We start from the raw sequence: 16,843 nt of genomic DNA on the forward strand, positions 1-16,843 counted from the left end.
TTTCTGCGACTTTAGCTTCTAGAGCATTTTTACAACATTATACATAGGTGCTGAATACATAAAAAGCGACTGTTCAGCGACAGACAAGTCGCATCGGCTGAAAGTAGGCCAGAATGTCAGTCCATGTTGGAGCAGGTTTAGATACAGTCTAAAGCATAGATCTCAAAGTCTGTGCACAGAATTTAGCAAGGGCCTCGCACCTTCTGATGCATCAGGTAGGTGCACTATAGCATAGCCTAACCCTCTGTACTTTGGTCTATATTGATGCGGGACATAGACAGCCAGCTGATGACCAATCCATTAGTGCAATGGATGGCTGGAAGCATTTGTCTTTGCCTTTGCAATACCACAGAAGCAATGCATGGTCAATGTACAGCAATGACACACCTGTGTGAACAGCCAGGAGACCCCCCCATGTTATGTTACATAGTTACATAGTTAGTACGGTCGAAAAAAAGACATATGTCCATCAAGTTCAACCAGGGAATTAAGGGTAGGGGTGTGGCGCGATATTGGGGAAGGGATGAGATTTTATATTTCTTCATAAGCATTAATCTTATTTTGTCAATTAGGAACATTCAGCACCCACCCGCTATCAAGGCAGCTGCCTATCATGTCATGCCCTACCTGCACAGGTGTGCTGGCTACTCAAATGATCCAATTAAGGAGGCCATTTAGTCAGCAGCAGCAGAAGTCCTGTGCCTGGACGCTCCAACAGCGGCCAGACACAAGCAGAAGCAGCAGAAGCAGCAGCAGCACCACCTTTTGTTTTTTGGCTGCAGCAGCAGCAGCAGCAGCAGCAAGGCCCACAGGGCTGGCTAGCTGGCTAGCCAGCAAGCAGGTAGCAATGAAAGTAGGAATCTTTCTTTTTAACCCTGTAAGGGGGTGGTGCACTGTACCCGAAGATACTGCCATATCGGGTCAATGCATAGGGCGACGGAAGCAAGCTTCGAAATCGGCCCCCGTTCTCAAAAATCCATTTAATATATGGTCCCCAGATAGGGGACGTATCAGATATTAAACTGATAAGAACAGATACTACACTTGATCTTAGCCAAAAGGCCGAGAAGCGATAACCGTGAAAGGGGCGGGCCCAACAAGGTCCCCTTCATGGGCACTATCACTGCTTGCTGTCAGGGAGGCTGCCAGACAATTTTCCATGCACACTCTGGGCTGGGGGGCAGTCAACCACCAGTACACACAGCAGAACCTAAACCCATACCATTATTGCTAAGCAGCAAGACAGGGGCCCATTGCACTCCCACGGGGCCTTTTTAAATGCAATCCATAACCCGGATTTGCCAGGAACCCTTCTTACTCCTCCTACTTGCATGTGACACTGGGCTTAGGATCTGCATAGGAAACACACACACAAGCACACACCTACCTTTGTTGCCTGCAGATGCCTCCTTGGCTGTCCCCAAACGGTATCAAACCAACACCCACGGGAAGCTGTAAGCATAGAGGACATGCCTGCACCCCATTGGACTTACCTGTGTGGGTTAAATCCGGGTTATTTGACAACCTATGGCGGTGATGGTTCTGCTCAGGCAGAGCAGTGCTGATGCTCCTCATAAAGCTGTCGCTGCTGTGAAGGTTCTAGGTGACATCACAATCCCTATGGTTACATACACGACAAAGCTGGGTTGTTGTTGTTTACACTCTGCAAGGCCTGTGGAAGTGAGTGACATCATAGCACTGTAGTTCTGAGGGTTCTAGATGGATGCAACAATCTCCTGTTGCTTCTATGAAGGCCATAATAGACGACATCACCAAACAGCTCCATAGTCACATACACAGCAAAGGAGAGATGTTGTTTACACCTAGTGATGTCAGTGGTATTGAGTGACATCACAGCACAGTGCTAAGGCTCCTGGGCCTGGACACAGCAGCGGCTGCAATATCTCAACGGAGAATACGTTTATATATATGTGTGTGTGTGCGCGTATATATATATATATATATATATATATATATATATATATATATATTTCTCCGCCGAAATCACTTTTAAACCCATTTCCACCTTTTTTTCCCTTCTCTTCCTCTTACTTTTTTTTCACGTTTTTTTACGTTTTTCTCCTTTTCGCCTCTTTTCTGGGCGTATTATTCTTCTTTTTCTTCTTTTTTTTCGTCTAATGCATACCCCATCAGTGCAGCAATGCTTATTCAATACCGCCAGCAGATGGAGACACTGGGGGATAATTTTCTAAGGATTTATACTGATTTTTCCTGTCTGAATTTGTCGCACAGAAAGTTGCAGGCCAAATATGTGTGACATTTCTGCGACTTTAGCTTCTAGAGCATTTTTACAACATTATACATAGGTGCTGAATACATAAAAAGCGACTGTTCAGCGACAGACAAGTCGCATCGGCTGAAAGTAGGCCAGAATGTCAGTCCATGTTGGAGCAGGTTTAGATACAGTCTAAAGCATAGATCTCAAAGTCTGTGCACAGAATTTAGCAAGGGCCTCGCACCTTCTGATGCATCAGGTAGGTGCACTATAGCATAGCCTAACCCTCTGTACTTTGGTCTATATTGATGCGGGACATAGACAGCCAGCTGATGACCAATCCATTAGTGCAATGGATGGCTGGAAGCATTTGTCTTTGCCTTTGCAATACCACAGAAGCAATGCATGGTCAATGTACAGCAATGACACACCTGTGTGAACAGCCAGGAGACCCCCCCATGTTATGTTACATAGTTACATAGTTAGTACGGTCGAAAAAAGACATATGTCCATCAAGTTCAACCAGGGAATTAAGGGGTAGGGGTGTGGCGCGATATTGGGGAAGGGATGAGATTTTATATTTCTTCATAAGCATTAATCTTATTTTGTCAATTAGGAACATTCAGCACCCACCCGCTATCAAGGCAGCTGCCTATCATGTCATGCCCTACCTGCACAGGTGTGCTGGCTACTCAAATGATCCAATTAAGGAGGCCATTTAGTCAGCAGCAGCAGAAGTCCTGTGCCTGGACGCTCCAACAGCGGCCAGACACAAGCAGAAGCAGCAGAAGCAGCAGCAGCACCACCTTTTGTTTTTTGGCTGCAGCAGCAGCAGCAGCAGCAGCAAGGCCCACAGGGCTGGCTAGCTGGCTAGCCAGCAAGCAGGTAGCAATGAAAGTAGGAATCTTTCTTTTTAACCCTGTAAGGGGGTGGTGCACTGTACCCGAAGATACTGCCATATCGGGTCAATGCATAGGGCGACGGAAGCAAGCTTCGAAATCGGCCCCCGTTCTCAAAAATCCATTTAATATATGGTCCCCAGATAGGGGACGTATCAGATATTAAACTGATAAGAACAGATACTACACTTGATCTTAGCCAAAAGGCCGAGAAGCGATAACCGTGAAAGGGGCGGGCCCAACAAGGTCCCCTTCATGGGCACTATCACTGCTTGCTGTCAGGGAGGCTGCCAGACAATTTTCCATGCACACTCTGGGCTGGGGGGCAGTCAACCACCAGTACACACAGCAGAACCTAAACCCATACCATTATTGCTAAGCAGCAAGACAGGGGCCCATTGCACTCCCACGGGGCCTTTTTAAATGCAATCCATAACCCGGATTTGCCAGGAACCCTTCTTACTCCTCCTACTTGCATGTGACACTGGGCTTAGGATCTGCATAGGAAACACACACACAAGCACACACCTACCTTTGTTGCCTGCAGATGCCTCCTTGGCTGTCCCCAAACGGTATCAAACCAACACCCACGGGAAGCTGTAAGCATAGAGGACATGCCTGCACCCCATTGGACTTACCTGTGTGGGTTAAATCCGGGTTATTTGACAACCTATGGCGGTGATGGTTCTGCTCAGGCAGAGCAGTGCTGATGCTCCTCATAAAGCTGTCGCTGCTGTGAAGGTTCTAGGTGACATCACAATCCCTATGGTTACATACACGACAAAGCTGGGTTGTTGTTGTTTACACTCTGCAAGGCCTGTGGAAGTGAGTGACATCATAGCACTGTAGTTCTGAGGGTTCTAGATGGATGCAACAATCTCCTGTTGCTTCTATGAAGGCCATAATAGACGACATCACCAAACAGCTCCATAGTCACATACACAGCAAAGGAGAGATGTTGTTTACACCTAGTGATGTCAGTGGTATTGAGTGACATCACAGCACAGTGCTAAGGCTCCTGGGCCTGGACACAGCAGCGGCTGCAATATCTCAACGGAGAATACGTTTATATATATGTGTGTGTGTGCGCGTATATATATATATATATATATATATATATATATATATATATATTTCTCCGCCGAAATCACTTTTAAACCCATTTCCACCTTTTTTTCCCTTCTCTTCCTCTTACTTTTTTTTCACGTTTTTTTACGTTTTTCTCCTTTTCGCCTCTTTTCTGGGCGTATTATTCTTCTTTTTCTTCTTTTTTTTCGTCTAATGCATACCCCATCAGTGCAGCAATGCTTATTCAATACCGCCAGCAGATGGAGACACTGGGGGATAATTTTCTAAGGATTTATACTGATTTTTCCTGTCTGAATTTGTCGCACAGAAAGTTGCAGGCCAAATATGTGTGACATTTCTGCGACTTTAGCTTCTAGAGCATTTTTACAACATTATACATAGGTGCTGAATACATAAAAAGCGACTGTTCAGCGACAGACAAGTCGCATCGGCTGAAAGTAGGCCAGAATGTCAGTCCATGTTGGAGCAGGTTTAGATACAGTCTAAAGCATAGATCTCAAAGTCTGTGCACAGAATTTAGCAAGGGCCTCGCACCTTCTGATGCATCAGGTAGGTGCACTATAGCATAGCCTAACCCTCTGTACTTTGGTCTATATTGATGCGGGACATAGACAGCCAGCTGATGACCAATCCATTAGTGCAATGGATGGCTGGAAGCATTTGTCTTTGCCTTTGCAATACCACAGAAGCAATGCATGGTCAATGTACAGCAATGACACACCTGTGTGAACAGCCAGGAGACCCCCCCATGTTATGTTACATAGTTACATAGTTAGTACGGTCGAAAAAAGACATATGTCCATCAAGTTCAACCAGGGAATTAAGGGGTAGGGGTGTGGCGCGATATTGGGGAAGGGATGAGATTTTATATTTCTTCATAAGCATTAATCTTATTTTGTCAATTAGGAACATTCAGCACCCACCCGCTATCAAGGCAGCTGCCTATCATGTCATGCCCTACCTGCACAGGTGTGCTGGCTACTCAAATGATCCAATTAAGGAGGCCATTTAGTCAGCAGCAGCAGAAGTCCTGTGCCTGGACGCTCCAACAGCGGCCAGACACAAGCAGAAGCAGCAGAAGCAGCAGCAGCACCACCTTTTGTTTTTTGGCTGCAGCAGCAGCAGCAGCAGCAGCAGCAAGGCCCACAGGGCTGGCTAGCTGGCTAGCCAGCAAGCAGGTAGCAATGAAAGTAGGAATCTTTCTTTTTAACCCTGTAAGGGGGTGGTGCACTGTACCCGAAGATACTGCCATATCGGGTCAATGCATAGGGCGACGGAAGCAAGCTTCGAAATCGGCCCCCGTTCTCAAAAATCCATTTAATATATGGTCCCCAGATAGGGGACGTATCAGATATTAAACTGATAAGAACAGATACTACACTTGATCTTAGCCAAAAGGCCGAGAAGCGATAACCGTGAAAGGGGCGGGCCCAACAAGGTCCCCTTCATGGGCACTATCACTGCTTGCTGTCAGGGAGGCTGCCAGACAATTTTCCATGCACACTCTGGGCTGGGGGGCAGTCAACCACCAGTACACACAGCAGAACCTAAACCCATACCATTATTGCTAAGCAGCAAGACAGGGGCCCATTGCACTCCCACGGGGCCTTTTTAAATGCAATCCATAACCCGGATTTGCCAGGAACCCTTCTTACTCCTCCTACTTGCATGTGACACTGGGCTTAGGATCTGCATAGGAAACACACACACAAGCACACACCTACCTTTGTTGCCTGCAGATGCCTCCTTGGCTGTCCCCAAACGGTATCAAACCAACACCCACGGGAAGCTGTAAGCATAGAGGACATGCCTGCACCCCATTGGACTTACCTGTGTGGGTTAAATCCGGGTTATTTGACAACCTATGGCGGTGATGGTTCTGCTCAGGCAGAGCAGTGCTGATGCTCCTCATAAAGCTGTCGCTGCTGTGAAGGTTCTAGGTGACATCACAATCCCTATGGTTACATACACGACAAAGCTGGGTTGTTGTTGTTTACACTCTGCAAGGCCTGTGGAAGTGAGTGACATCATAGCACTGTAGTTCTGAGGGTTCTAGATGGATGCAACAATCTCCTGTTGCTTCTATGAAGGCCATAATAGACGACATCACCAAACAGCTCCATAGTCACATACACAGCAAAGGAGAGATGTTGTTTACACCTAGTGATGTCAGTGGTATTGAGTGACATCACAGCACAGTGCTAAGGCTCCTGGGCCTGGACACAGCAGCGGCTGCAATATCTCAACGGAGAATACGTTTATATATATGTGTGTGTGTGCGCGTATATATATATATATATATATATATATATATATATATATATATATATATTTCTCCGCCGAAATCACTTTTAAACCCATTTCCACCTTTTTTTCCCTTCTCTTCCTCTTACTTTTTTTTCACGTTTTTTTACGTTTTTCTCCTTTTCGCCTCTTTTCTGGGCGTATTATTCTTCTTTTTCTTCTTTTTTTTCGTCTAATGCATACCCCATCAGTGCAGCAATGCTTATTCAATACCGCCAGCAGATGGAGACACTGGGGGATAATTTTCTAAGGATTTATACTGATTTTTCCTGTCTGAATTTGTCGCACAGAAAGTTGCAGGCCAAATATGTGTGACATTTCTGCGACTTTAGCTTCTAGAGCATTTTTACAACATTATACATAGGTGCTGAATACATAAAAAGCGACTGTTCAGCGACAGACAAGTCGCATCGGCTGAAAGTAGGCCAGAATGTCAGTCCATGTTGGAGCAGGTTTAGATACAGTCTAAAGCATAGATCTCAAAGTCTGTGCACAGAATTTAGCAAGGGCCTCGCACCTTCTGATGCATCAGGTAGGTGCACTATAGCATAGCCTAACCCTCTGTACTTTGGTCTATATTGATGCGGGACATAGACAGCCAGCTGATGACCAATCCATTAGTGCAATGGATGGCTGGAAGCATTTGTCTTTGCCTTTGCAATACCACAGAAGCAATGCATGGTCAATGTACAGCAATGACACACCTGTGTGAACAGCCAGGAGACCCCCCCATGTTATGTTACATAGTTACATAGTTAGTACGGTCGAAAAAAGACATATGTCCATCAAGTTCAACCAGGGAATTAAGGGGTAGGGGTGTGGCGCGATATTGGGGAAGGGATGAGATTTTATATTTCTTCATAAGCATTAATCTTATTTTGTCAATTAGGAACATTCAGCACCCACCCGCTATCAAGGCAGCTGCCTATCATGTCATGCCCTACCTGCACAGGTGTGCTGGCTACTCAAATGATCCAATTAAGGAGGCCATTTAGTCAGCAGCAGCAGAAGTCCTGTGCCTGGACGCTCCAACAGCGGCCAGACACAAGCAGAAGCAGCAGAAGCAGCAGCAGCACCACCTTTTGTTTTTTGGCTGCAGCAGCAGCAGCAGCAGCAGCAAGGCCCACAGGGCTGGCTAGCTGGCTAGCCAGCAAGCAGGTAGCAATGAAAGTAGGAATCTTTCTTTTTAACCCTGTAAGGGGGTGGTGCACTGTACCCGAAGATACTGCCATATCGGGTCAATGCATAGGGCGACGGAAGCAAGCTTCGAAATCGGCCCCCGTTCTCAAAAATCCATTTAATATATGGTCCCCAGATAGGGGACGTATCAGATATTAAACTGATAAGAACAGATACTACACTTGATCTTAGCCAAAAGGCCGAGAAGCGATAACCGTGAAAGGGGCGGGCCCAACAAGGTCCCCTTCATGGGCACTATCACTGCTTGCTGTCAGGGAGGCTGCCAGACAATTTTCCATGCACACTCTGGGCTGGGGGGCAGTCAACCACCAGTACACACAGCAGAACCTAAACCCATACCATTATTGCTAAGCAGCAAGACAGGGGCCCATTGCACTCCCACGGGGCCTTTTTAAATGCAATCCATAACCCGGATTTGCCAGGAACCCTTCTTACTCCTCCTACTTGCATGTGACACTGGGCTTAGGATCTGCATAGGAAACACACACACAAGCACACACCTACCTTTGTTGCCTGCAGATGCCTCCTTGGCTGTCCCCAAACGGTATCAAACCAACACCCACGGGAAGCTGTAAGCATAGAGGACATGCCTGCACCCCATTGGACTTACCTGTGTGGGTTAAATCCGGGTTATTTGACAACCTATGGCGGTGATGGTTCTGCTCAGGCAGAGCAGTGCTGATGCTCCTCATAAAGCTGTCGCTGCTGTGAAGGTTCTAGGTGACATCACAATCCCTATGGTTACATACACGACAAAGCTGGGTTGTTGTTGTTTACACTCTGCAAGGCCTGTGGAAGTGAGTGACATCATAGCACTGTAGTTCTGAGGGTTCTAGATGGATGCAACAATCTCCTGTTGCTTCTATGAAGGCCATAATAGACGACATCACCAAACAGCTCCATAGTCACATACACAGCAAAGGAGAGATGTTGTTTACACCTAGTGATGTCAGTGGTATTGAGTGACATCACAGCACAGTGCTAAGGCTCCTGGGCCTGGACACAGCAGCGGCTGCAATATCTCAACGGAGAATACGTTTATATATATGTGTGTGTGTGCGCGTATATATATATATATATATATATATATATATATATATATATATATATTTCTCCGCCGAAATCACTTTTAAACCCATTTCCACCTTTTTTTCCCTTCTCTTCCTCTTACTTTTTTTTCACGTTTTTTTACGTTTTTCTCCTTTTCGCCTCTTTTCTGGGCGTATTATTCTTCTTTTTCTTCTTTTTTTTCGTCTAATGCATACCCCATCAGTGCAGCAATGCTTATTCAATACCGCCAGCAGATGGAGACACTGGGGGATAATTTTCTAAGGATTTATACTGATTTTTCCTGTCTGAATTTGTCGCACAGAAAGTTGCAGGCCAAATATGTGTGACATTTCTGCGACTTTAGCTTCTAGAGCATTTTTACAACATTATACATAGGTGCTGAATACATAAAAAGCGACTGTTCAGCGACAGACAAGTCGCATCGGCTGAAAGTAGGCCAGAATGTCAGTCCATGTTGGAGCAGGTTTAGATACAGTCTAAAGCATAGATCTCAAAGTCTGTGCACAGAATTTAGCAAGGGCCTCGCACCTTCTGATGCATCAGGTAGGTGCACTATAGCATAGCCTAACCCTCTGTACTTTGGTCTATATTGATGCGGGACATAGACAGCCAGCTGATGACCAATCCATTAGTGCAATGGATGGCTGGAAGCATTTGTCTTTGCCTTTGCAATACCACAGAAGCAATGCATGGTCAATGTACAGCAATGACACACCTGTGTGAACAGCCAGGAGACCCCCCCATGTTATGTTACATAGTTACATAGTTAGTACGGTCGAAAAAAGACATATGTCCATCAAGTTCAACCAGGGAATTAAGGGGTAGGGGTGTGGCGCGATATTGGGGAAGGGATGAGATTTTATATTTCTTCATAAGCATTAATCTTATTTTGTCAATTAGGAACATTCAGCACCCACCCGCTATCAAGGCAGCTGCCTATCATGTCATGCCCTACCTGCACAGGTGTGCTGGCTACTCAAATGATCCAATTAAGGAGGCCATTTAGTCAGCAGCAGCAGAAGTCCTGTGCCTGGACGCTCCAACAGCGGCCAGACACAAGCAGAAGCAGCAGAAGCAGCAGCAGCACCACCTTTTGTTTTTTGGCTGCAGCAGCAGCAGCAGCAGCAGCAAGGCCCACAGGGCTGGCTAGCTGGCTAGCCAGCAAGCAGGTAGCAATGAAAGTAGGAATCTTTCTTTTTAACCCTGTAAGGGGGTGGTGCACTGTACCCGAAGATACTGCCATATCGGGTCAATGCATAGGGCGACGGAAGCAAGCTTCGAAATCGGCCCCCGTTCTCAAAAATCCATTTAATATATGGTCCCCAGATAGGGGACGTATCAGATATTAAACTGATAAGAACAGATACTACACTTGATCTTAGCCAAAAGGCCGAGAAGCGATAACCGTGAAAGGGGCGGGCCCAACAAGGTCCCCTTCATGGGCACTATCACTGCTTGCTGTCAGGGAGGCTGCCAGACAATTTTCCATGCACACTCTGGGCTGGGGGGCAGTCAACCACCAGTACACACAGCAGAACCTAAACCCATACCATTATTGCTAAGCAGCAAGACAGGGGCCCATTGCACTCCCACGGGGCCTTTTTAAATGCAATCCATAACCCGGATTTGCCAGGAACCCTTCTTACTCCTCCTACTTGCATGTGACACTGGGCTTAGGATCTGCATAGGAAACACACACACAAGCACACACCTACCTTTGTTGCCTGCAGATGCCTCCTTGGCTGTCCCCAAACGGTATCAAACCAACACCCACGGGAAGCTGTAAGCATAGAGGACATGCCTGCACCCCATTGGACTTACCTGTGTGGGTTAAATCCGGGTTATTTGACAACCTATGGCGGTGATGGTTCTGCTCAGGCAGAGCAGTGCTGATGCTCCTCATAAAGCTGTCGCTGCTGTGAAGGTTCTAGGTGACATCACAATCCCTATGGTTACATACACGACAAAGCTGGGTTGTTGTTGTTTACACTCTGCAAGGCCTGTGGAAGTGAGTGACATCATAGCACTGTAGTTCTGAGGGTTCTAGATGGATGCAACAATCTCCTGTTGCTTCTATGAAGGCCATAATAGACGACATCACCAAACAGCTCCATAGTCACATACACAGCAAAGGAGAGATGTTGTTTACACCTAGTGATGTCAGTGGTATTGAGTGACATCACAGCACAGTGCTAAGGCTCCTGGGCCTGGACACAGCAGCGGCTGCAATATCTCAACGGAGAATACGTTTATATATATGTGTGTGTGTGCGCGTATATATATATATATATATATATATATATATATATATATATATTTCTCCGCCGAAATCACTTTTAAACCCATTTCCACCTTTTTTTCCCTTCTCTTCCTCTTACTTTTTTTTCACGTTTTTTTACGTTTTTCTCCTTTTCGCCTCTTTTCTGGGCGTATTATTCTTCTTTTTCTTCTTTTTTTTCGTCTAATGCATACCCCATCAGTGCAGCAATGCTTATTCAATACCGCCAGCAGATGGAGACACTGGGGGATAATTTTCTAAGGATTTATACTGATTTTTCCTGTCTGAATTTGTCGCACAGAAAGTTGCAGGCCAAATATGTGTGACATTTCTGCGACTTTAGCTTCTAGAGCATTTTTACAACATTATACATAGGTGCTGAATACATAAAAAGCGACTGTTCAGCGACAGACAAGTCGCATCGGCTGAAAGTAGGCCAGAATGTCAGTCCATGTTGGAGCAGGTTTAGATACAGTCTAAAGCATAGATCTCAAAGTCTGTGCACAGAATTTAGCAAGGGCCTCGCACCTTCTGATGCATCAGGTAGGTGCACTATAGCATAGCCTAACCCTCTGTACTTTGGTCTATATTGATGCGGGACATAGACAGCCAGCTGATGACCAATCCATTAGTGCAATGGATGGCTGGAAGCATTTGTCTTTGCCTTTGCAATACCACAGAAGCAATGCATGGTCAATGTACAGCAATGACACACCTGTGTGAACAGCCAGGAGACCCCCCCATGTTATGTTACATAGTTACATAGTTAGTACGGTCGAAAAAAGACATATGTCCATCAAGTTCAACCAGGGAATTAAGGGGTAGGGGTGTGGCGCGATATTGGGGAAGGGATGAGATTTTATATTTCTTGATAAGCATTAATCTTATTTTGTCAATTAGGAACATTCAGCACCCACCCGCTATCAAGGCAGCTGCCTATCATGTCATGCCCTACCTGCACAGGTGTGCTGGCTACTCAAATGATCCAATTAAGGAGGCCATTTAGTCAGCAGCAGCAGAAGTCCTGTGCCTGGACGCTCCAACAGCGGCCAGACACAAGCAGAAGCAGCAGAAGCAGCAGCAGCACCACCTTTTGTTTTTTGGCTGCAGCAGCAGCAGCAGCAGCAGCAAGGCCCACAGGGCTGGCTAGCTGGCTAGCCAGCAAGCAGGTAGCAATGAAAGTAGGAATCTTTCTTTTTAACCCTGTAAGGGGGTGGTGCACTGTACCCGAAGATACTGCCATATCGGGTCAATGCATAGGGCGACGGAAGCAAGCTTCGAAATCGGCCCCCGTTCTCAAAAATCCATTTAATATATGGTCCCCAGATAGGGGACGTATCAGATATTAAACTGATAAGAACAGATACTACACTTGATCTTAGCCAAAAGGCCGAGAAGCGATAACCGTGAAAGGGGCGGGCCCAACAAGGTCCCCTTCATGGGCACTATCACTGCTTGCTGTCAGGGAGGCTGCCAGACAATTTTCCATGCACACTCTGGGCTGGGGGGCAGTCAACCACCAGTACACACAGCAGAACCTAAACCCATACCATTATTGCTAAGCAGCAAGACAGGGGCCCATTGCACTCCCACGGGGCCTTTTTAAATGCAATCCATAACCCGGATTTGCCAGGAACCCTTCTTACTCCTCCTACTTGCATGTGACACTGGGCTTAGGATCTGCATAGGAAACACACACACAAGCACACACCTACCTTTGTTGCCTGCAGATGCCTCCTTGGCTGTCCCCAAACGGTATCAAACCAACACCCACGGGAAGCTGTAAGCATAGAGGACATGCCTGCACCCCATTGGACTTACCTGTGTGGGTTAAATCCGGGTTATTTGACAACCTATGGCGGTGATGGTTCTGCTCAGGCAGAGCAGTGCTGATGCTCCTCATAAAGCTGTCGCTGCTGTGAAGGTTCTAGGTGACATCACAATCCCTATGGTTACATACACGACAAAGCTGGGTTGTTGTTGTTTACACTCTGCAAGGCCTGTGGAAGTGAGTGACATCATAGCACTGTAGTTCTGAGGGTTCTAGATGGATGCAACAATCTCCTGTTGCTTCTATGAAGGCCATAATAGACGACATCACCAAACAGCTCCATAGTCACATACACAGCAAAGGAGAGATGTTGTTTACACCTAGTGATGTCAGTGGTATTGAGTGACATCACAGCACAGTGCTAAGGCTCCTGGGCCTGGACACAGCAGCGGCTGCAATATCTCAACGGAGAATACGTTTATATATATGTGTGTGTGTGCGCGTATATATATATATATATATATATATATATATATATATATATTTCTCCGCCGAAATCACTTTTAAACCCATTTCCACCTTTTTTTCCCTTCTCTTCCTCTTACTTTTTTTTCACGTTTTTTTACGTTTTTCTCCTTTTCGCCTCTTTTCTGGGCGTATTATTCTTCTTTTTCTTCTTTTTTTTCGTCTAATGCATACCCCATCAGTGCAGCAATGCTTATTCAATACCGCCAGCAGATGGAGACACTGGGGGATAATTTTCTAAGGATTTATACTGATTTTTCCTGTCTGAATTTGTCGCACAGAAAGTTGCAGGCCAAATATGTGTGACATTTCTGCGACTTTAGCTTCTAGAGCATTTTTACAACATTATACATAGGTGCTGAATACATAAAAAGCGACTGTTCAGCGACAGACAAGTCGCATCGGCTGAAAGTAGGCCAGAATGTCAGTCCATGTTGGAGCAGGTTTAGATACAGTCTAAAGCATAGATCTCAAAGTCTGTGCACAGAATTTAGCAAGGGCCTCGCACCTTCTGATGCATCAGGTAGGTGCACTATAGCATAGCCTAACCCTCTGTACTTTGGTCTATATTGATGCGGGACATAGACAGCCAGCTGATGACCAATCCATTAGTGCAATGGATGGCTGGAAGCATTTGTCTTTGCCTTTGCAATACCACAGAAGCAATGCATGGTCAATGTACAGCAATGACACACCTGTGTGAACAGCCAGGAGACCCCCCCATGTTATGTTACATAGTTACATAGTTAGTACGGTCGAAAAAAGACATATGTCCATCAAGTTCAACCAGGGAATTAAGGGGTAGGGGTGTGGCGCGATATTGGGGAAGGGATGAGATTTTATATTTCTTCATAAGCATTAATCTTATTTTGTCAATTAGGAACATTCAGCACCCACCCGCTATCAAGGCAGCTGCCTATCATGTCATGCCCTACCTGCACAGGTGTGCTGGCTACTCAAATGATCCAATTAAGGAGGCCATTTAGTCAGCAGCAGCAGAAGTCCTGTGCCTGGACGCTCCAACAGCGGCCAGACACAAGCAGAAGCAGCAGAAGCAGCAGCAGCACCACCTTTTGTTTTTTGGCTGCAGCAGCAGCAGCAGCAGCAGCAAGGCCCACAGGGCTGGCTAGCTGGCTAGCCAGCAAGCAGGTAGCAATGAAAGTAGGAATCTTTCTTTTTAACCCTGTAAGGGGGTGGTGCACTGTACCCGAAGATACTGCCATATCGGGTCAATGCATAGGGCGACGGAAGCAAGCTTCGAAATCGGCCCCCGTTCTCAAAAATCCATTTAATATATGGTCCCCAGATAGGGGACATATCAGATATTAAACTGATAAGAACAGATTTTTTTTTTAACTTGACTACCCTTACGGGGGCAACTTTATTAAAAATTAAATAATGTTAACAAAGTTGTGCAAATATGTCAATAAATACAGTTACATATAAATAACATATTTACAACATATTAAAACATAAAATGGGCACTTGGTGGCTTTACAAGATAGAATTCCATTCTTTTAAAAACCATTTTCTAGATAAAAGCGGAAATCTCTTCTTGTCTAAAAGATAGTACTGGTACATTTCATAAAAACAGATAGATAAAATGTCCTTCACAGATAAAACCTCATGCTTGAACAATAAAATATTCCTGGCCTTCCACAGAGCTGCCTTCACACAGTTTATGATCTTCCATGCAATAGTCTCTTGAGTCCGTGTTGGGCATTCCAGGCAACCATAAAAAACCACTGCAATATTTAAGTCTTTTAGTCCAGTTATCCTTTTTACCAGAGGGAGTATCTTTGTCCATATTTTCTGCGAGTAAAAACAAGTCCATATTAGATGGTGCACGGTCTCCTCTTGTCGGCATCCCTCCCTCGGGCAGGTTGCAGAGTTGGATAATCCTCTTCGGTGCTGGAATGCCCGGCATGGAAGACACTCGTGTGCGCAGCTCCAGGCCAGGTCCTTCTGTGAATTAAAAAGATAATTAATACTCAACATCTTCCAAATCTGTATACACTTCTGTTCGTTAAAATTTTTGATGGGAGTCACGGTACTGGTTTCTTTTATTTCCTTTAGTAGTTTTTTGCTATTGCACAGATCCTGAACACTTTTACCTTTAAAATTATATAAGTTTAAAATTTTTCCTAAAATCATGTATTGAGGGGGTAAATTCAAAGAATAAGGGCAACTTAAAACTGTAGAAAACCAGCCGTTCCTCCGCATAAAATAACCAGTATTAAAACGAACAAAATAAGACCAGTAGCTATCTTTAAAAACAGTAGTAAAACACAAGCTAAAAAACTTTATTAAAAGGAAAGCTTTAAAATCTGGAAAATCCTTACCGCCCCTGGAGTTCGGTTTTATCACAATTTGTCTCTTTAATTTTTCGCTCTTAGAACTCCAAAAGAAAGTAAAACAAGCTTTTGTTATTTTCTTTAGAACCATTTCGGGGGGTGGGAAAACCAGACTTAAATACAATAAAATAGGTAAAAGCACCATTTTTGTAATTAAAACCTTCCCTTCCATTGTAAGTTCTCGCATGTTCCACATACATATTTTCTTATTTATTTTTTGAGCCACCAAGTCCCAGCTATTAAAACCATTATTAGACTCGTCAAAGGAGACACCTAAAATCTGCACCGACTCAGACACAGGGACGGGCACATCATACAAAGGCATTCCGCCTATGTTTAAAATGTTACTTTTGTTAAAATTGACTTTAAAACCGGAGGCACAATTAAAATATTGAATCTGTTTTAGCGTCTTCTGAAGCGATGGGGTGTCCCTGCAAAACAACGCAACATCGTCCATGTACCCCACTACCTTCGCCTCTAGTCCCCCTCCTCCTGGCAGGGGGACTCCATGGATCTGCTTATCCTTTCGTATTGTACATAAAAGAGGCTCTATTGCGCAAATGAAGAGTAGTGGGGACAAGGGACACCCCTGCTTCACTCCGGAATTTAAAATCACGCCCTGTGTCTTAAAACCATTTACTAAAATTTTACTAGTACAGTTATCATAAAAAGCTCTAAGAGACAATAAAAAGCCATCAGGTATACCCATTTTCTCTAAAACCTTAAAAAGATAAAAATGTGACACCCTGTCGAAAGCTTTTTCAAAATCTATGGATAAAACCGCCAGCTTTCCTTTTCTTAATTTGGTGTCGCTAATTACATCCTTTAAAAGGTTTAGGTTCTCCCATAAACTCCTCCCAGGCACCCCACAGACTTGGTTTGTATGAATTATTTTATGGATTACGTTCTTTAAGCGGTTAGCACACAGTTTCGCCATTATTTTATAGTCGCAGTTCAGAAGGGTGATTGGTCTCCAGTTTTTGAGTTCCGACCGGTCTCCCTTTTTGAATAGCAGGGAGACATCACCCTTCTTCCATGAGCCTGGGAGGATTTTAGACTTAAAGACTTCCGTAAAAAGGGAGAACAAATCTTCTTTTAAAATACCATAAAAAGTAA

General features: G+C 45.0%; 6 non-coding genes and 1 pseudogene across 6 annotated transcripts; all 7 read right to left on the bottom strand.

Annotated features, from left to right (window-relative positions):
- Positions 1 to 883: 883 nt before the first annotated feature.
- On the bottom strand, positions 884 to 1,074 carry LOC130306550 (U2 spliceosomal RNA). The gene has a single exon (XR_008855887.1). It is a non-coding gene; the product is annotated as a U2 spliceosomal RNA (small nuclear RNA).
- Positions 1,075 to 3,163: 2,089 nt separating this feature from the next.
- LOC130306561 (U2 spliceosomal RNA) lies at positions 3,164 to 3,354 on the bottom strand. Its single transcript, XR_008855898.1, has one exon. It is a non-coding gene; the product is annotated as a U2 spliceosomal RNA (small nuclear RNA).
- A 2,090-nt stretch (positions 3,355 to 5,444) lies between these two features.
- On the bottom strand, positions 5,445 to 5,635 carry LOC130306573 (U2 spliceosomal RNA). Its single transcript, XR_008855909.1, has one exon. It is a non-coding gene; the product is annotated as a U2 spliceosomal RNA (small nuclear RNA).
- Positions 5,636 to 7,728: 2,093 nt separating this feature from the next.
- Positions 7,729 to 7,919, bottom strand: LOC130306585 (U2 spliceosomal RNA). The gene has a single exon (XR_008855920.1). It is a non-coding gene; the product is annotated as a U2 spliceosomal RNA (small nuclear RNA).
- A 2,091-nt stretch (positions 7,920 to 10,010) lies between these two features.
- On the bottom strand, positions 10,011 to 10,201 carry LOC130306590 (U2 spliceosomal RNA). The gene has a single exon (XR_008855922.1). It is a non-coding gene; the product is annotated as a U2 spliceosomal RNA (small nuclear RNA).
- Positions 10,202 to 12,288: 2,087 nt separating this feature from the next.
- LOC130306551 (U2 spliceosomal RNA) lies at positions 12,289 to 12,479 on the bottom strand. Its single transcript, XR_008855888.1, has one exon. It is a non-coding gene; the product is annotated as a U2 spliceosomal RNA (small nuclear RNA).
- Positions 12,480 to 14,564: 2,085 nt separating this feature from the next.
- Positions 14,565 to 14,768, bottom strand: LOC130306587 (U2 spliceosomal RNA; annotated as a pseudogene).
- Positions 14,769 to 16,843: the final 2,075 nt, after the last annotated feature.

Source organism: Hyla sarda, unplaced genomic scaffold (assembly GCF_029499605.1).
Source record: "Hyla sarda isolate aHylSar1 unplaced genomic scaffold, aHylSar1.hap1 scaffold_1382, whole genome shotgun sequence".
NCBI classification, from domain to species: Eukaryota; Metazoa; Chordata; class Amphibia; order Anura; family Hylidae; genus Hyla; species Hyla sarda.